The sequence below is a fragment of the Lepeophtheirus salmonis genome, chromosome 4, assembly GCF_016086655.4.
Source record: "Lepeophtheirus salmonis chromosome 4, UVic_Lsal_1.4, whole genome shotgun sequence".
In the NCBI taxonomy this organism is placed as follows: domain Eukaryota; kingdom Metazoa; phylum Arthropoda; class Copepoda; order Siphonostomatoida; family Caligidae; genus Lepeophtheirus; species Lepeophtheirus salmonis.
In genome coordinates, this window is record NC_052134.2 from 9195173 (window position 1) to 9217260 (window position 22088).

At 26.4% G+C, this 22088-nt stretch overlaps 1 protein-coding gene across 2 annotated transcripts in view; it reads left to right on the forward strand.

The window, feature by feature from the left end:
• Positions 1-1790: 1790 nt before the first annotated feature.
• LOC121116551 (follistatin-related protein 4) overlaps positions 1791-22088 on the forward strand; it is a 397069-nt gene continuing 376771 nt past the window's right edge. The window contains exons 1-2 of one of the 2 annotated variants that reach the window (XM_071887604.1): positions 1803-1973; positions 4634-4801. The gene's annotated coding sequence lies outside the window, so the exon portion shown is untranslated. Of the gene's footprint in view, positions 1974-4633; positions 4802-22088 lie in introns of both variants that reach the window. The other variant, XM_040710814.2, reaches the window with a different exon arrangement.

Here is a 22088-nt window from a genome sequence, read left to right on the forward strand (position 1 = left end):
TTTTTTTTATTAAGATATATTCCGAATATATAAATTGTTTGGGATAAATTTTTCTTGTGATGAAGTTGTCTTGGGATAAACTTTTATCTCAGTGAATATACCACAAGATGATCTTTTCTCGTGATGAACGTGTGTAGTGCTGAACTTGTCTTGAGGGAAAAAAGGGGAGTGAACTTTCGGTACATAATATTATACATGGAGTACATATTCTAGAGAATTAAATATTTTCCCCGTTCTTATAATATTACCTTATAATTGTATTTTGCTTATAGTTTGAGCTCAAAAATCAAATTCAATTAATCAATTGCAATGCTAAATATTAAAATTTATATATATAAATCCAGTATTTCTTTATGTTTGATCTAAATTTGACTAAATTATTCTAATTTAAAAAAAAATCAATGTTAGTATTTGAATTTATTTAAAAAATTATCAAATAATAACAAAAGCAAAAATAAATATCCTGAATATTCTTTTTGTATTAAAATTTTTGCTCTCCTTTCTCTTTTTGCTTTTCTTTGAACCATATAACATCGGGAAAAATAATTTCATAAAAGGTAGCTAAAATATGCTATGAATTGAGAAAAATAAAATAAACATGAAAAGGTTATAATAATTTTCTAAAATGGATAAATACTCATACAACTTAGAAATATACACTACCCAGGCACAACTAAAAACTAAATTAAATGAAAATTCATAGTAACAACAGTCGTTTCTTCCATCACTCTTTACTTTATCAGAGTTAACATATTTATTATGGTATTTAATTTATAGTTATATCGAAGTAGCTATGAAGGGAAATATTGAATCAAATCTGATTCAAAGTTCCAAACCACAAATTTTCCCTATATCTCGCTGCAGATACTACGATTACTTTTCTAATTTCTCCAAAGTGCAATTCATTGTAAGAAGACATGTTAACAGTGCTTAAGAATAGGTTTCGGCACAAATTTTGTATTCGGAAAGTTCCTTGCCCTGTTTTCATCCTGGAGGGTTCACCTCCCTCTTTTTACTGCGAGACAAGTTTGTCTCAAGAAAAGTTCATCACAAGACAAGTGGATCCGACAAAATTTTTGCTTAACCATACATAAATAGAGAATATATTTTCAATGATAAAAGTCACTATTTTTCGAGTTTTCGTCAACAAATAGAAATGTAGTCTACAGCCAATATTGAAAAAAATCATTGTAGCTTGTTTTTGTGTGGACGGGCACAAATAATAAAACTATTTGAGCTTGAAAAATAAGCACATTCGGTATCTAAGAATTAAATAATCCTCTGAACTTTTTCAACTAAATAATAAAAAGCATTCATTTTACCCACTCTTATAATTATAAAATATTTTTATTCCTCGTCTTGTGATGAACTCGGTATGGGGTGAAAAGAAAGACACCATTCTTAGCAACTTAACATTCTGCCATAATAGATTTGATACCGCTGAAATCTTTTTTAATGCATGTATGACAAAATGGAAGATCCTTCCACAATCTTTGTAAGGTGTACTTGGAACCTTACAATTCTTATCTGTGGGACTGAAACTCTTCAGAGTATGTTATTAACTAAAGTATAACTTTTGAGATTTAGCCATTTCCAACATAAAAATAAGCATTTTTGAGTCACTGTAGTGTATATAGAATTTATTCAAATAAGTAAAAGTAAGAAGAAAAAAGGAAATATGAGTTGAAAATAAGACGAACCGTCGGCGAAGATTAAAAAAAGAAGTAGAGCGTTTTCCCCTCTTCTCTTTTCCGAATATATATTTATATTTATTTTTTTGGTATTTTTTTAATGGTTCCTTTAGTATCTTCCTTTCGGCTAAAATAAGAATAACGAAAGGAAATTAAGACGTGAAAAAATAAAAACACAATCTAACTTTAGTGTTTCTTTGATATTGTTTTAATTAATTTGATACAAAGTTTAGTTGTGAAGTGGTTGGAAAAGTGATTTGTACGAAAGATAAACAATCAAAGGTATGATGTAATAAAACTCAACTTATTCTAGTTAATTAATTTATGTGTCCTATAAGTTAAATTAAATAGATATTTGCCTCTAAATTCACAAATTTTATCATAATAAAGGCATGCCATTTTCAAGGGTAATTATTTGTGAGAAATTATCACTAAAATTATTGACAAAACTTAATCAAATGGCTTTAAAAATTAAAAAAGACTATGCTAATGAAAAAAATTGCTATTTCAATTGAATAAAATGAATAAATATTTAGTAAAATGTCGCATGAAATTACTTGATTTACACAATTGCAACATATGAAAATATATCTTATTCTTGCAAATGTTATAGTAAATGTATTGTCTACATTATGAAAATAACGATATAATAATATACTATTGGTATTAGTAAGGTCTGATGTTCGAAATGATAACGTTAGAAAAATTGATTTTGATAGACATTTTTATCTTTTGGACTTATAGTGTCATCCAAATGCACATCAGTAAATATAACAGTTTCTCATTTTCTTCCCCATAATTACCAACATCATCAATGCTGACGTCACAAAAAAATTATATATACAAAGTGAGGACTCAAAAATATGAATGCTTTATGAGGCCGTTGTGTTTCATTTTAAAAAGTGTAAATTTTTTTAACTGGTACCTTTTGAAGCAGCTGAAAAAAAGATACAATTTGATGTTTGTTTTGTGCAATTAAAAATGTCCGAGAAACAAGAAAAACGCTAGAAGGTACGTGTTCTCCACAGCACACAAGTCGATCTCTGTCAAGAAGATCTACAGAGTGAACGAACGATGTTCTCAGCAGGATATATGATCGCTTCTTGGCAGAATCACGAGGTCAGGTCGAAGCAACCTTCAGGATCAAACGTCCAGCTATGGTCATGGTCCTCGGATTCGTGGCGTCCAACGGTAGTAAGATGACTCCCTACTTCTTCTAGGCCATGGAGAATGCCAACACGGACGTCCACTACAATTTTCTCAGGTACCATGACTATCCTATGTGTTTACCAAAGACAGCGCCTCGTCACACTTGTCCAAGAAGGTGGAGTATTTATCCAGGGAGAACCTCTTGGTGTGCAGATTTCTTGCCTTCGTCCTCAACATGCGTGAACATCCTGTATTTCGCTATTTTGTGCGTCATGGAGACAAGACAAACAAGACTTCTGAATCGTATGTCAATATAAAGAAGATAATGATCCCAAAAGAGTGGAACAACATGTCCTCGGACCTCATCAAGGCCAGCTGTGATTCTGTTCGTCCCCGTATTAAAGCCATCATTGATAAGGGAGGGGAATATATTAAAAATAAAATGTAGAAAATTGTTGAATAATCAACTTTTGCAAGATAATTTTGCAATAAAAATGGCAAAAAATACAAATATCCAGAAATAGAAACGGCTTTAAAAATTTGATAATTTTTTGAGTCCTTACCCTGTATGTACTTGTATTGTGTTATGACATTGACACAACTGGTATTTTTAAATCTAATTTGAAAAATTAGACAGTAAAAAGATAAAAAAATTTCATCCGATTGTCCCAATTAACAATCCGGGTTCTTTATCAAATCCTAACATAAATATAACAATTACTATTATTCATCAAATTATAATATATCTAACTTGATTTTTGAATGTTCCGTTAAATGTCTTCAATTTTTATGAGAAAGTGGCATGGTAATTAAGAATACATACCTTTTTAGCTTTATATAATATTAAATAATTTGAAGATCTATGTATGAACATTAAAGATATTGTTATGAAATATAGTTAACAAAACTTAATTCAGCAATATTATTAATGAAAATATTGCATACATAACTTTTCGCTAATGAAATAAGTTAAAATTTGAATGTTTATATAATTTTGTATGAATATAAGACAAACCTAGTAAAACAAATGTGTGGCCCATCTACACAAAAGTAAGCCAGAATGAAGTTTCTTCAATTTAAATCTATTTTAAATTTGTATTCTTTGACAAATTATCGTCAATTTATATCAATCAATTATTCTGATAAATCATTTTTCAGAGCCGCACATTGTGCTTAAAATAAAAAAAGATACTTGTTACAATTATTTAATTAAATATTGATAAATTTTATTTATTTGTATTTTCTCTTCGTTTTGATAAAAAACAATATTTATTTGAATTCAAATCCTATACCCGGTGATAGATTTTGTATATATTTATTCATAAATATCAGAAAAATTAGAATAATAGTAAATTTCATTGCTGCTACAAAAGTATATAAGTATTATAAAAAGAAATAATAAAATTTATTAACTCCTTAGCATAAAGTTTCAAATTATCTAAAATAAATCAATACTGATCGTATAAGTCTATGACTATATTTTTGGCTGTTTATCATGGGGTGCATCCATTTTAATATATATTAATATTTTCATGTACTCACTTCGAACCTTTAGTGATGGTACAAGGGGTTTTTCTTTGCATTATTTGCATGGTTGTTTAAGTTAATGTTGTTGACTTTTATGTTCGTGCTCTTTGATGTCTTTTTATTTTTTACCCTTGACATTTGGTCATTTTTCTCCCCATTCTTTAATTAATGAAAATAATGGGAGAGTTTCAATCCAGGGTTATCAAAAACCTCTTCTTCTAACTTTGGTTAATTAATCAAGACTTTTGAATCATTTTCTTTTTTAGGAGCCACTTTCCCAAAATGGACCAACAATGGGTATCTTCAAATGAGTACATGATAACATTTTTATTTAAAACCCCATCATTGGGGTCAAATGAAGTCCTATAAATCAAATGAAAGCTATATTTAACATGCAATGGTAATTCTAATAATCCCAGAAATTTGAATACAAGGTATATAATCAAAATATATTTATGATATATTTGGCAATTCTATTTACGATCTAAAAAAGTAAATTGGGCATTTTTCATTATATTAATTTTTGTACAATATTGATTTTATCGTAAATTCCCACATATTTCTAAGTAATACTTCATTTAAAAAATATTTTTGTGTTACAGTAAAATTTTGCATGTAAAAAAAGGTATATTTCATTGGGGTGAAGCAGTTATGAAGCATTGATCATATCTATGCTCCATTCAAAAATGCTACAAGAAGTAATAACATAAAGATTTTATTAATTATTAAAAGGAAATTTATCAATTTTTTTCTAGTTTATATATATTAAAGTTAAAAAATTGTTTTTTCTTAAATAACTTAAAATATTAAAATTATTAAAATGATATTAAGGAAAATTTATAAATTTTTCTTATTTAAAAGCAATTGTTTTATTAAAAAATTTATGGAAACAAGGTGCATTGAACAAATTGACGTTATATCTGTAATTAAAAACTATAATTTAGCAAAGCATAATTTTTGAGTTATGGCTTTAAATTTATACAGTAAAAAAATACTTTGCGAGATAAAAATATCAATATCTTGTAAATAATATTTATCAGATTAATTTAATAAATTGGTTGTATCTAAGGAATTTTTTTGTAGCTGTAAAAACGAGCCTTTTTTCTAGGGATCGTTTATCATTTTATAATCTTGACAGATTAAAACTGATTTATATAAAATTGATTTATCGATTTAACTATAGTCTTAGTTCTCATAGAAGACACATTCTCTTAATACCTAGATATATTAATCTTATGATGTTGTGTCTGTCCTTGCTAAAGCTTAAAGACTGCAGTTCAGTCCTGTTCCAACCTAAAAATATAGAAAGTTTATCCTTTCATGACGTCATTCAACTTTATTTCAACTTTTTATTATGACCCCTAGTACTGAGAGTCATAGGGACCAGTCCCAAAGTCCCATATGACTAGTACAGATAATGAACTAGGCTGAGACTATAATAGTCAAGACCGTATTACCGGAGACCAAAACTTTGAAAGATAAATGTCTAAATCATTTTTCTTAGAAAGGAGAAATACCACTAAATACTCATTTTGTTGTAAATGGGGCGTGAAGATTGTTTACCTATATTAAATTGCTTATTAAATGATCGAGTGTGGTTCCGTCTATTGATAGAACAACTCCTTAAATGATGATATTGTTCAAAAAATGAATATATTTGTTTTTTGTAAATACAAATTCAAGAATGTAATTGGTGCACCAAGAAAATAAATTAAAAAAAGAATAACCTTTCAGGTTCAAAATAAATAAAAATAAGAAAAATGTCCAATTCCTCATAATTTAAAAAATAATCCAGATATATTGTCATAAAAATATAGTTAATATGAAGAAAGAGATAACTAGTGATATAAATTGTGTGTATTTTTTAGCTGGCAATTTTTTTTGGAATTGGTAATCTCAAGAATAAACTTTCTTTACCTCAGCTGTTGTCATTTATATATAATTCTCAAGTATTGAATTTTCTTTTCTATTAGATACAGTTATATTCAATACCTGATTGAAAATTCATGTCTGCTCATTTAAGAAGGAGAGTTACAACTGTTAGTCTTTGTGGGAATGAGAGAGAATTGAGAATTGATATTGGAGTAATTCTTGAGTATGCCCATGTTTTACTCCGTCTTCCCCTGTTCCCTTATTACAGCTGATTGAGGCTGCTCTCCTCAAAAAAGATTTTTCAAATTGTCACGGCTAATAGTTTAATTTTTTTGAATAGGCCTAAAGTACACACAATTTTCATAACTAGACATATCTACTGACAAGTAAGACACCCACCTACTAATTCAATTAAACTTTCAATATCGCAAGACAAGATTTATTATAGCACTAATGTTTAGCAGGCTACCGAAATACATTGTTAGTAAATTTACATTTGTCGTGAATTATAATTTTTCATATCTCTTACATAACTTTTATAACGACATCTTAGATTTTTACAAACAACATGAATGGTTTTACTTACTGTATTTTAGACGTATTTATTGGGCCTTGCATGAATGAAGTTAAATGGTTGATATTAAAAAAATAATTAAGGTTTGAAATCAATTATTTTAATATTAATAATTCCTTTATAACTATACTAAAAAATATATCTATATCATGATAAATTTATAATTATTAAAAAATTTAAACAAAAATAGAAAGGCTTTAATTTTAATTAGCTTCATTTTATTTTTGCACTCTTTATTAAAATAAGTAAAAAAAAATTTAATTTAATTAAAATTCAAGACCATTTGAATAAAAATACTATCAGTTAAATTTCAGGTGTAAATATATCTTTTAATTAGATTTTATGTAAATCATCTATTTGATTTTATGGGTCAATATTTCTTTGGTTTTGAAGTAATTTTAACATTTCAGCCAAAAGTAATAATAAAAAAAATTATAAAAACCAAAAAAAAGTATTGCTTTTGGAGGGGAAAAACCTGTCCTAGTAGAGAAAAAAAAGTATATATGTATAAACAAGTTTTGCTGCATAATTTTCGGTTATACATAAAATAAAGACAAGGAGAGAAAATTCTCATCTTATTTCTTAACATGACTGGAATATGAATTGATATATGTATATTTATATAAATATATCTACTATGAACATAAAAATCTTTGTTTTGTTCAAATATTTTTATACTAAAACGGGCTCATGCTGGTATTGTACTCATTTTTTCCGTGATATATATCCATTTTATGCTTATGTAAGACTGTAAATTTCGTTTACCCAGACTACCTTTTGTTTTTTAAGATTTGGCAGTGATAATAGAACGGTGGGGATGTTAAAATTTAGTTTATATACTTTATATAGAGTTGATAAACAAAATTTGGACTCTGGAGTCTCCTAACCTTCATGACCTCTGTCAGAAGGCAGAGTGGAGATTTTGTGTATGAGGACAATCCCAACTCGCCCTTCACATCTCTGCTAATGGTCCTAGCAGTCAAGAATATGTTTTCAGCGATACAATTCATCTTTTGGTTGGGGTCTTCCTAGATCTTCTTCCCCATGCAGGACATGACCCCCGGATTACTTTATAAATTCTGTTATCCATTTCCTGCTTTCCTAGAGAGGTATTGTACATCATAGTTTATCTTGGCCACCTTGAAAACCAGGTTCATGGAACACCTCACTAACTCCATAATTATCTCACCTCACCTTCAGAATCTTGGAGATCTGAGGTGCCCTGCCTTTTAGCTTTTTTCTCACTCATTGTGACAAAATAGCGAAATATTTATGATTGTTAGTTTATCCTCAAATAACGGTTGAACTATAATGTCAAAAAATAGTTACTAAACCTACCAAATTTAAAGAGAAAATTAACATTTATTAACAGTCCACATTTTGCTGCACTACCTTGAAAATCAAAAAACTCGTACTATTCAATATTTTATAAACATATTTAAGTGACTTATAAAATTATTTCACATTAGGGTATATATTTGAATATATGTATATAAACACTAGTTTTAGGTTAAAACATTTATTTAATTCATGATAGTTATATTGTCTTTGACATATCCTTTCAAACCAATCTAGCCAATTTATCATTCTTTTATCGTGATGATCAATTTAGTTTACTTAAATTACAACTTGCAGCATCTCTAAGATGTTATTTAATAAAAAATAAATAAATAAACCTTTGTTTTTATTAAACTTTAATTTTATGATCTTTCTTAATTCACCAATTACTTTTTTTATATATATGTTTATATATTCTATTTTTAATGAGTTAACGCAAGTTTAGGGGAATAGAAAAAAATAATAATCAGTTGAGTGAGTTATTTGGTGCATGTTGATGAGAGGAAGTTGGGAGAGGGATGAGAGGAGATATCAAACTCCCCTGCCACATATCTCTTATTATTTCTAGGTGTTGGTAATTACTTATCAAAAGCCGTTTTCACTTTTGTGGCGTGCTAAAACTGAAAAACCTTTTTTTTTTGTTGATAATCAGCTATTTGCAAATGCCAATTTATATTCAACAGTTTTAAATTTACATATCCTCCAAATTCCAAGTTATAGGTCAATATATATACAATATAAATAAGAAAAAAATAATAAATATTCAAAGTTTGTTCATTTTTAAAGAATTAGAAATTTCACTATTGTTTATATTTTCTATAAAAGAACATTATACATAAACTTGATCAAAATCTGAGATGGTATGTCTCAATATTTAATTTAACGTCCCTTTTTGAATATTGAATACCAACGATTGAGTTTCAAGTATAAAAATCTATGAATTCAAAATGAAAAATAAGTATCAATTTAGCAAAATATATATTAGAAAATTCCCTATTCCATATTGATCCAATAACAGCTTTAAAGCAAAATACATATACAATGTTTTGACTGACATCACATATTGCGTAATTTGGAGACATAGTTATGCAATAAAATAGAAAATTTCCCTTAAAGAAAAAGAAATGTCTATAATGGCTTTAGAAATGAGAAAAATATCTAAACTATTGAAGCATCTCCTACTTGATGCAAAATAAACAGCATTAAATTGAAATATAACCAAACTAATATGTATACTGTGAAGACTCTTATGAAGTTGAGTATATATATATTATACATGTTATTTCTAGGATCCTAATTATTTATCTGTTTTTAGTTTATTTCTCCACTGAGACTTATGGGTATTTTATATCCTTTGCTAGTCAAAATACTTGAACAACTAAATATTATTATTTCTTCATAATTCACATAGTTAACTATCTTTAATTTTCAACATTAAGTATGACATTAAAAATATAATAAGGCTAGATTTTTTATAGTCAAATGGGTTTTATTATTATTTTGGACCACAAAAGCAAAATCAGCGAAGAAAAGCATACAAATATTTAAAAAAGAAAACAAAAAACAGCAAATGATTTCAGTCATACTAGATGTAGAAGTTTAATAACATAGAAACTTAAGAATACTAATATTGTTTGGCCACAAACCAATAATCTTAAATAAAAATCAAGAAAAGCAAAAGTGCCAAGTATTTGTTTTACTTTATACAAAAATAGTTCCCCATAATATAGACATATTTGAGACCGTTATAGGCTTTGTATTTAAATTTAAGGGATGATATAGGGTATATAAGAAACTTTAGTCATAATTTAGAATATTTATTTGGTATCAGAAACTTAAGTGGATTGATTTGGCTCAATTCAAATTAAATTTGTCTTATAAATATTGTTTAACTATGTCAATCAATTTTGAAAGCTTGAAGTGGAACTTGCAGTGCCTCCAAAGGGTAAACAATTGATTATAGTTTACGATAATTAGTAAAAAAAGAAAAATTTAGTACGTCAAATTTTATGACTAAAAAAATATTGGTTATCTAAAAACTTGTACTCAATAAAGAGGTACTCTTTTTTATTTTAAAAAGGAAATAGTCCTTTTTATAAAAATTGCGTTAGGAAATAAAAAAAACTTACACGACATGGAAAATTATGTACAAAGTCTTTATAAATGAAATTTAACTTATTCGTGAAATAAGTATTTGTGAGCGGTCGCTCCATTATTTTAAAAGTTACCTCAATTTGGGGAAAAGGGTCACTCCTTATTCTAGTCAGGTATTAAATTAATAAAGAAAGTTTGGATTCTAGATTATATATTTACAACTTTTATGATATTTTTGAGGAAAAATCCACCTTCAGAACAATAGAAAAAATACGATATTGATTGAATATGTAAAAGAGGCAGATTTGGACAGCAGATTATGAGAGGAAGAGGAAATTGTGCACAAAATTAATTTTGAAAATTCTCCTTCATCTTACAAATTTTAATTTTCATAAAAATGGAAGGTAATCATTATCTTTAAAATAAAATATTTTAGTAGCAATTATATATATACTTATAAAAATGGACAAAAAATTGTTTGACTTTATCTCAGTTTGATCTTATGAAAATGATTGCATTCAGATCTTTCGTTAATTCTGTGGTCACTTCAAATGAATTTTATATTGGAGAACAATTATTCTAATTTGGTGATGTTGGCATTGCCATTAATATATACGTAAGGGCACAAACACATGGTTATTTTCCTCTGAGTTGAGGTTTATTTTCGACATTGATCATTGCGGCATCAATAGTATAAATTTTGAGTTTGAAAGACATTTTTGAAATGTTCTTTTGTGACAGACAGAAGGGATCTTAATGAATTTTTGGATACAAAAAAGAGGGAAGGACTTAATGAAAACATAACAAATCATATATTTTTAGAAAATAATTTCTTTCATTTCGATATTTAATAAAAATAAATGTAATGATTTGGACATTTAATCCTTAGTATATTACAAGTATTTAAGAGAAATATAATTGTCTATTGCATCTTATTCAATATTCATACGTTCAAATTTAATCATTTCGCTATATATATAAAAAGAAATTTGAGTATAATGTAGTTTTGGATATATTGCTCACTTTACAAAATAAAATAAAACATTCATGGCAGTGAAATTAAACATTGAATATCTTGAGCAAAAAAAAACTCATTCTTGCTCTATATATTATACACCTCAGTATTAAATATATAAGGGAAAGCTTTTGTTCTTCCCTGTCCATATTGCATTCAATGACCAACTTTTGATGGATTACCTTGCATAAAAATAATTTCTAAGTTAGATGGATGATATCAAGAAACTTACTAATAACCATAAATATTTTCAACAAAAATAAAGTATTGTTTTATAATCAAATTATTTTGAAATATTTATTTGGATAAATAATAAAAAATAACAAGATATTTTTTAATCATATCATAATATTTAAGGAAGGATCAATAATTATATGACTTTTGCCGAAAACTTATTATATATATGCAAGTAAAGAGCAACACAATAATGAAATACTTTTAAAGTTTTGTGCCAGCGTTCAATAGCGATTTATTAAATTAGTTGCAAGTTGGTAGCTTTTTGTTTAGGGCTAAAATACTAACAAATACAAATCAATAAACTAGCTTTCCAAAGGTTCAAAATACTTTAATAAGCTATATATTGTTGTTGAGCATTGAATTTTTTGCAGAATAAATATAGTTTTTCAAAAATAGAAAAGCCCAATTAACTGTTTTTTAAAATATGATGATTGCATAAGAATTTATTTAAACAATAAACTTCCTTTATATTTTTTAGCTTTTTCTGTTATTCCTCCCGTTTTTCAGTTCAAATTCTAGCATCAATACTTCCTCAGGCTGATTGGACACTCGAAGATATTGATATCTGAGTTACTTTAAACCTTTGTTTGGTCTTGTTGGTCGTTGTTACATATGATATTATTAGCATCTGTGAGCAAACTGAATACTGTATTAGCCTAAATTTAAAATAGTAGTTGAAAAAAAAAATTAAAATGTTGAGGATAATAATTTTATATTCATAAATTATTATCAAACAAGACATGTTCGTTACAGAATAAAAAATATATTACAACACCTCCATTTTCCTTTACACATTTCAACGTTGAGGTAAAAACATAATATAAATGTATAAAAAATATTTTTTGAAACCTCAATAATTAATTCTGAAATATGTCAATAACTCAGAAACTAAGTAATTACTAATGAAATGTTTTTGAAAAGTAGATGATTTATTAAGAATTGAATGATATTGTGAGGCTAAGTTATTGTACAGACAAGATTTTACAAGAATATTTCAGATGCAAATAAATTCTGTAATTTGTTCATTTTTAATTATGTACTTTTGTTCAACTTTTGGAAAGAACTTTTAAATACTTTAGCATTAATTTTTGATTATCTATTTTTTTTACAAGACATCAGTCTTACTAAATGTTCCTATCTGTTTATTTTATGTCCACAGATCCTGTATTTTTACACAGTTACTATAGTAATATGACAAAATAATTAAATTGAATGAATGTATGTATAAGAAAATGTGCTATGCACATTACAAGTTAAAAATAAAACATTCCAGAGTCAGTCATTGTTAAGTGCACACTACAAAAAGCTCAATGGTATTTTATGTATGTGTATATTATTATTACTTTAATATGAGGAGTATTACATATTCTTATAAATTATTATAATCCAATATGTTGTAGGTAGAAGCCATAATTTGCTAGAAAATTCCTTACTTATGAGGATGAACTTACCTTTATATTTATTATGTTTCTTCAGAAATTATGAAAAGATACTTAAGTTTTTAATTCCAGGAAAAGTGTAATCTACGCATGTGGATTTAATACTAAAATAAAAAATAATTTTTAAGTTAGTCATAATCAAATATTCTCATTTTTATCATTCAAGTAAATGTATTTTTCTAAAGATTGCAGGTACAGTTTTTTTGGAATTTACTAACATAATCCGATCCACAACAAAACAACTTAAATTTCACATGATGCAGTAACTAAATTTTGTTAAAGCTAGGGGTTGTCTAATTTTTGAATTCACAACCCATACTGCGGATTAAAAGTCAACTCGTGCATATTTGAATAAATGTAACTCCTCTTTAACGCTTAATGAATCATATAAATTTATATAAAGCTTATACAACATAACTTTCTTTTTTCTAAGAAGGCAATAATTTTTTTTTAAACAAAAAAAGTTTTATTTTTGGTGTTTCATAACGGCTTTTACACAGTTTTTGAAAATCATTTGGAATTTTTTTTCAAAAGATGAATTAGAGGGACATCTTTTTTTTTACAAAAATAAAACTTTTAGCATCATATTTTTTTTAAATTTTAGATGATTATTTGATTAGATATTTAGTTATTTGCAATTCTACAAATGTCCTAAGAATGTGGATTTTCCTGTAATAAATCTTGTTTTATTTATTTGATTTGCATATCCAAAATTTCACAATTTATTTTGCCCATTTTTATTTTTTTATTTTTGTCTGCGGAGTAAATTGTGTTTAAAAAAGTTTATTAAGTTTCAATATATATAAAAAAGGTAAAATCGTATTTTTGTTTTTTATAAATTGAGACAATAAATAGATTTTCATAAATTGCACAAAAAAACTTAGTTTTGTAATAAAAGTAAATTTATCAAAAAATTATGTCAAACTATTTTTAGGAATATTTATTTTTCAATTTTGTCCCTGTTTCTCACTTTCGCCATGCATGAGAACAACTGACTCAATTTCTAAGAAACCTTTAGAATCCGACACTATAATTTAGACCATACGTACTTCAGTAATACTTCTACAGCCGGATTGTCAAACATTATAAAATTGAAAGTTATGCTGTCGCACCCTGTTTTATGCAATCATGTAATTAAGAATTTCCGGGAATTTGCCATACTTATAAAATCCCGAGAAAACGGATACATAATACTTACATTTGTATACAAAATACATCAAAATATATGTAAGCTACAAATGTCTAACCTGTTTATCCAATTATGAATGTTATTTTTGTGTCTTCAGTAATACACTTATGAAGATTCAATGTATATACAAATTATAATGGTTCTGTTTTTTTTTTAATGAGACATAGTAACAAATACTGAAACTCTATTACGTCATACTTAAATTAGCTGGGCAATGACGTCATTCCCTACAATTTCTGAATATCCCTCTTCAAACAAATAGTTCCCTTATAAAAAAAGAATGAAAACTATATTTTATATATCTGTTCTCTTCAAGTTGGAGCTAAAAAAGTTAAATGAAGTATTTTAATGAAGAATTTACAGTACTATGAATGAGAAATAACGTTATGCAAATAATTCATGGTGTAATTTATTTGACTACAAATTACATAAATACAATTATTCTGGGGCACATTTTTATATCCATAGGCTCTCATTTATATTATTCAAAATTACAAACTAACTAAGCAATGTTAGTAAATCAAAACGAAATAATAGTATCAATAGATAGTTTGCCATTGAAATGATCAACACACAAAATTATATAATGACTTTTTAGACGAAGAAATTAGAAAATGTACAATTTGCTTATACAAAATACCATTTCTAAAAACATTGCAACTTGTTCAATGTTTATCAATAGATAAAAACAAATTTTTTGTGTACTACTGAGTTTTTTTTCCCCCGTGTACTAAGACTTTTATAGTATTACTTAATGTGTTATGCTTAAATTTAATTTATGTATTTATTCTCTGGGCTATTTACTAAGAAAATATCTTACTTTCTATTCTTGAATAGATAAACCCAATAAATATTGTATTAACGGCCCTGGAGCTAGAAACCAACTCCATATATTTTACTTTAAAAAAGAATGATTGATTAAGACGATTTATGCCTTAAGAGGTTAATCTTACTTGGTTGAGTGATATAGAGACATAATTAGTTGAATATAATTTTAAACTTTATAGAAAAAACTCAATCCTGGTAATAAGTAAGGTTAAAGTGATCATAATGTGTCTTTCTTAGCCTAATAAATAATATAGTAAGAAGCCTGGTAGATCCGTAAAATATTTTATTTTATATATTAAAAATATTGTATTGGTAATAATGATTTATTCTCTTTAATATGGCAAACTTAAACACAAGTGAAGACTATTGATATCATTTAAAATTTTAAAATTATTATATCTGCATAAATTTTTTTTTTTAGAGGGATAAGATGAAAGTTACATCCAAGAGTTTTTCAAATTTGTAAAAAGAGCTAAAAGGGGAATGAACCATTTGTATTCTATTTTCAAAATAATTTAGAAAGAGTATATCATCAGCATTAATTATTTTATTACAATTTTAGGGGGGGGGAAATTACTGGAAGTTATAAAATAAAATAAAATTTATTTCAAACATTAATTCGTACACTTAATATAAAACATAAAATCAGTACAAGCACATGCAAAAATAACTTTAGCTTGTGGTGCAATCACAACAGATTGGCACTTAGGTGTCCAACAGCAGTCTGTCCTGAACGTGCTCTACTATGGATGGTGCATTGTTCAATCAGCACCCCAGATCAGAATTCATTAATTTACTGGAGAGGTTAGAGAAGGAAGGTCCTCTAAAATAACAAAAATTGTCCATAAGCTGTGTTTGCTCAATTATAAATTTAGGGTATTCATTAACCAAATGAAGATTTACTTCATCTTTTAAACTACACCCACAACCTAGTGTGCTAACTTCATGGTTCATAAGGTGATAGTGTTATCGTAGGAGAAAATACCCAGTTGTAAAATGAACCAAGGAGTTCAATTTCCTTATAAAAAAATAGATGACATGCTTCCAACTCCCAAGTCTTACTTTTGGAAGCATAGCACGGCATTGGCAGCAACAGTTATAGTTAGACCAAAGTGTCTGCCATATGTTTATTTAATGGAAAAGACCTTCTCTTAAGAGATGACCGAGGGATACCATCAATTGCATAGGAGGTCTGTACAGAGCTCCAGCACTAGCTAGCATATCCGCCACCTTATTACCAATTACATTAACCAGTAAAGGGAAAGAAGGGCCCAACTAGCAAACGACCTCAAAAGAGTTTTCGTATATCAGACAAGATAACTCTCTGTCTTTATCGATCGTAAAACTCCAAAAATAAAATTCCAATAATTTTAGAAAAATACAACCAATTAAAAAGATTATTTTTAGTATATATACCCTATATTTTAAATATATACATTATTTTTTTATTCAAAATATTGCATATCATAAAGCAATATTTGGATGTGTGTATGTTGCTCTGAGAAGGACTCATTTTTAAAAACAAGCTCTACACGTCATATTCAAAAAGAAAAGGGCAGTATTTATAAATTTATGAATAATAAATCAGATCGGAAACGCCAAATAATTTAGACTTATATCGGGTACCACCGCTAATTACATAAATCTAATTTATTTTTAAATTTCAAGATTTTAATTAAATTAATATAGACGCTGAACTGAGTCTTTTAAAAATAAATAGGTTTTTATTAAAAAAACAAAACAATTAATCATTATTTTTTTATAACCAACACATAAATATTGAATAATTTTATTAGAATTGGCAGTCAATATAAATAATTATTTGTAACTAGTTTAAAATTATAAGTATAAATATACGCATAAAAAAATATCTCAAACTGACCAAAAGTGTAAAAAATTATCTATCAATGCAAAAAAAGTAACGGCAGTATGTGTTTATTGCTGCCATCAAATATTAAACATACATTATTTCAAAAATAATGAAGAATCAGCAATGCAATACTTTAATAAATTCAATTTTTTGATGATTGTGGTTTTTGTGGCTCAAAAGTGTTTTCTAAAATCATTAATATATTTTTATTCTTTAATTTTGGAAATAAATGAAGTTTATTTAACGAAATATGGTGTTACATATTAATAAGGTTTTTTTAAAGAGTATTCCTAATTATTTCCTTAGGATTAGTTCCCTACATTGTGATTAGGAAAAGTAATATTTGTGTCAATTTAAGATTAGGCTTACATTTACGTAAGAGGAGAAAAATAGTTTATTGAGTTACAATGAAGAACCTAGGCTTACTCAAGTATTTTTTTTAATAATAGATCAACCAAAAGATGTTTTACCTTTTTATTTTACAAAAACAAACTAACAATCCAAAAGTTTGAGAAAATTGTACCAGTATAACAACAAATTACATTTAAGAATTGAATTTGCAATTACAAATAAAGGTTTCTTTTTTATCAGACCTTGTATGTAGAATGATGAGAAAATAAATAGTATGGGCAATATTTTACAAGGTTATTTCCACCTCTGGGATAGATAAACACTCCCCAAATATTAAACAGGGTGTTTATACATATAAACAAATGTTACATTTGTATATTTATCATTTACATTGTATTGTTTTTTCATTAATTTCTTCATCCCCAGACTCATCCTCATCTTGACATAATGTTGTTTTCATTTTCAAACCTCCTAATTTTTGCCATAGAGTGAAATATATTTTTTGTGGAGTTTTTCTCCATATGTATAAAGGACTCTATATAAAACTATAATAATTGGCATTCTACAACATATTATGCATAATAAAGAAACACATTAATGCATATATTTGATGTAATGTTTGCTATACAAATTTTAATACTAACACTCTATAGAAATACATTTGTACATCACAAATTATATTATTTCATGAGTAAACTAAACATAAATGAAAATATGTTATACAGTTAATTACATATGAAATAACCAATTTCAACGAGAAAGATTCCTTATTACGAGTTGTGAGCAGTCTCTGGATAATTAAGGGTATTTTGAATAAGGGGCATTTCTAACACTTTTTGTTAATTGCTCAATTAGCCAGAGTTGAAGTCAACATAGTAAAAAACATACTTTTCTTTTGTTTGAGTTTATTTAGAGATAATAAGATGCTATTTTTTCACAATTTTTAAATAAATGGAGAATATAAAAATACTAATAAAACACGTGTTTTCTTGATAATCAAATAACATTAGAGTAAATTGAGTTTATAAATCTTAATATTTTAGAATGCAGGTAAGTGTAACACTTGTCGCTACTGATTTCTATGTGTTGAGCGTTATATATTTTATTTTTTTCATAAAAGAGATATAGTTTATGATTTGAATAATGTTATATTAACTTTTAGCTAAAAAAATTCAACATTTCAAATTATGTAATTTACAACAAAAAAAAAACCAATAAATAAAAATTAAAATAATATTCAAAAAAAAAATTCTTCCTTATGATTTATTTTATCCATTGGAATTTGTTTTATTAAATATGTAAAAAATTATTATTTTTTTCACACAATTTACAACATATTAGAAAATTGTAAAGTTAACTATGTGGTTGTCCTACGTCTTCAATATATCTTGAAAAATATCATTTTATGTAAATAATTTTATAAGCTGTGCTTTTAAAAAATTCAAATAGCAGTTTCTCTAGAAAAAATATTTTTACTAAATAAAGATTGTAGAAAATAGAACCTATTTCTGTTTTAAAGTTATTTAATTACTATTTTACAACTGTATGCCAACTTCATCCAAGAAATCAAAGTATAGAAACAAGCATGTGTTGCTAAAGCTTAACGTGACATGTTGAAAAAAGATACTGGTAGTACATATTTAAAATATACATTTCAATTTTTTTGATCTATGTCAAAGTCTAATAACTCCGTGCATTGCTAGCTTTTAGTTTCATAATAATGCTAAAATTAAATTTAGCCCCAGTCAACACAAAACACTTTTAATGATGAAAGTATTTATTGGTATAGGGATTGCATTCATATGAAGCAGGCGTTCTGTTTTACCTCAACCAATATTTTTTTGACAAATGGGTTCTAGAGTAAAATAATCTGAAAATTGAATTTAAACTTTAAATAACTTTTACAATTTGCTGGTGCAAGTTGCATTAGATAATTAAGCTGAGTTCTTCATTTTGTTGTCACAACACTTTTTGAAGAAGCCAGCTCTTCAGAATACAATGTATGACAAATGATTTTTTTTTGAGAAAGCTCCGAATTATTAAGACATTTTTGCTAAAATATTTCATTTAAATACCATTTTCCAAAGCTTTAATTAAAATATATATCTCTCTCTTACATGAGAGTTTATTTCTTAAGCTATTTATTCTTCCATATACATAATATTTGGCCTATAGTTCATGTTAGAAATTTTTTGCGTACTGTTCGTAAAAAAAGGAATACTTAAGATACCTTAAAATGATATAGAAAAAAATCAAAACCACTAGGAGAACAACATACTTAATGAGAATGCATTTAAAATTTTATAAATTCAAGATATAATATTATGTATTTCACTACAGTATGAATTTCATTAAATAAATTACTTTCATATTTTGATAATTTTAAATTTTAGTAATTAGTAATGGTAATTGTAAATATTTAATTTCATTCTCATATATATTATTTACAAGAAAAAGTTTACTTCGCCAATGTTTTGATGCAAATAATTATTATGTATATTCTTTTTTTAATATATATTCAATCAATCCTTTATTTATTTCGTATAATCAAATAAAATATAGGAATACAATTTTTGTAAATTCCAAATTATAAAACAAATAAATAAATATTACTTAAACAGAGTTTTTTGCAATTTAAATCTATTAAAATTTACACACATAAATAACATTTGCTCATCTAAAAAAAAAAAAGTGTTAATTGACTATTTAGATACCTAGAAATATCAAATCTCTATGGCTGGTATTGATTTCATATGCATCACCTCAATTTCTTCGGGTTATTGATATTGCAACTTGTTCTTGCAGCGTAGATAGTTTTATGTATTTTTGCTATCAATGCTGCTTTTCTGAATAAATATTAATGTTTGCTTTATTCCTATGAACCTATTTTATCAATATTTTAGAGAAAATGCATGTATTAATGTACAGTATCGGTTCCCCATGTTTAGAGTAATCATGTCTTTTTAGTTTAGGCATTTAATTATAAACTACAATATTTATTTATATATTTTTTGAATATATAACTGCACTAGACCAATAAAAAGAAGAAAAGAATATATCTGGATGGCATGAGGCTGTTGCAGCTAGTCAGTTCTTCATCGTAATTTTGCAGTTCCATGCTTGTGGTACTATCTTCTTTACTTTGATATTCTTTATTTGTTCAATTTATCACAGATTATTTTTAAAAATTATGCAAATAAGTTAGAAAATATTGGAAAGGGATCAGGTAAATAAAATAGTGATAAATATAAGAAACGTTTATAAATTAAGAAATATATAAAATCAATATGATGCAGGAATGATTGAGCAAACATATCAGCTGATAAAAAGGTATAAGCTGACGTCACATTTGTTTGTTTATTTTATATCAATAATAGAAAAGTCTGACTAGGGAATGATATTCAAATGGGATTTACTCTGATGGTGTTATAAAGTTACCCAATCATGGTTTTTTTTACTTACATTGTAGTTATTGTGCAATTTTATATCTACAGATAAAAGAGCATAAAGTGACTAGTAAGTTTAATTTATTCCTTGACGAAGACTGATAGATAACCCTTGTGAAAGTGAATCACTTCTCATTTTATAAACGTAAATTTACTCAATAACTTTAATATTTATATAAGCTGCTTTAAAATAACTGGTTTCAACACTTGGATCTAATAAATCCTTTTAAATCTCTTTTGAAATTCACCACTAATTTAACTATCAATTTTTTCACACGCGGCTTTACTTTCACACGTTCATGGGATGATTATTTATGCAAATCTGCAGTGGATATACTTGTAGATTTGAAAAAATAATCATACTTATGTGGTCATGCTTTTAAAAAAAAATCATTGATGAAGATCCACAACGTTGCAAGTTTGTAAATATACAGTTTCTGAATAATGTAATCATATTCTTAATCAATGCAAAGAGTTCTAAATGAATAAATTTTCTTATAAACCAATAGGTTTTTTCTTGAACATAATTGAATTTTCATCTTACATCTTTCAATAAATTTGATATAAAAGCAAATTTACAGTATGGTTCCGTGATAATAGTCTTTACTTTTCTTTAATTTTTTTGGCTTTAATTTTAAAACTTGTTAAAAAAAAAAAAACTTTTGTGATTTTTTTTTAATTAATATTTGGAGAAAAAGATTAAAAAAACACTACATCCAAACAAAAAATTTGCAAAATTTTAATAAGGAATAATATAATCCCATTTATATATTTTATTAAAGCTATTTTTTCTATAAATTCTTAACTATGAACGTCTGGGATATTAACAAAAACATTTAGAGTAGTTAAAAATAAGATTTCCATTTACTTTAGCATCATAAGGATAAAAGTATTTACTACTTCTATCTGGATGGACTCTGTTTTGTTTATATTTTAATCAATTAGGATATCTCATCTCTTTATTAAACTTATTTATACATTATTACAAATCATTGTATACTTCTTATCTGCATGTTGGTATTTATAGTTGATATCAATTAATATCTCCCCTTACATTTTAGTTAGATCTTACTCAAATTACCATGGACTTTTTTACTCAAATTTTGTCTTCAACCTCTTTTATTTCGAAACATTCCTTTTTTCTATTACCCATTCTGCAAATCAAACGCAAGAATAGACCAAAAACTTTTTCTTTTTCTCTTCACCTGATCTTAACCTCTTTTACTGCAATTTCTATAAGTATGAGTGTACACAGGGTGTTCAGCGCCTTAAATTCGACTAAATTGAAACTTTTTTTTATATTTTATAAAGTCAAAAATTGTTGATGAGAATTTAATATAATTTGCCCATGTTCAATATTTCCAATAATATATTAGATAATGGTAATTATAATCCGTTTATACATATTTATATACAAATATGAATATAATACCATATTTAAAATGTGCATAAAATATCGATTTTTAAT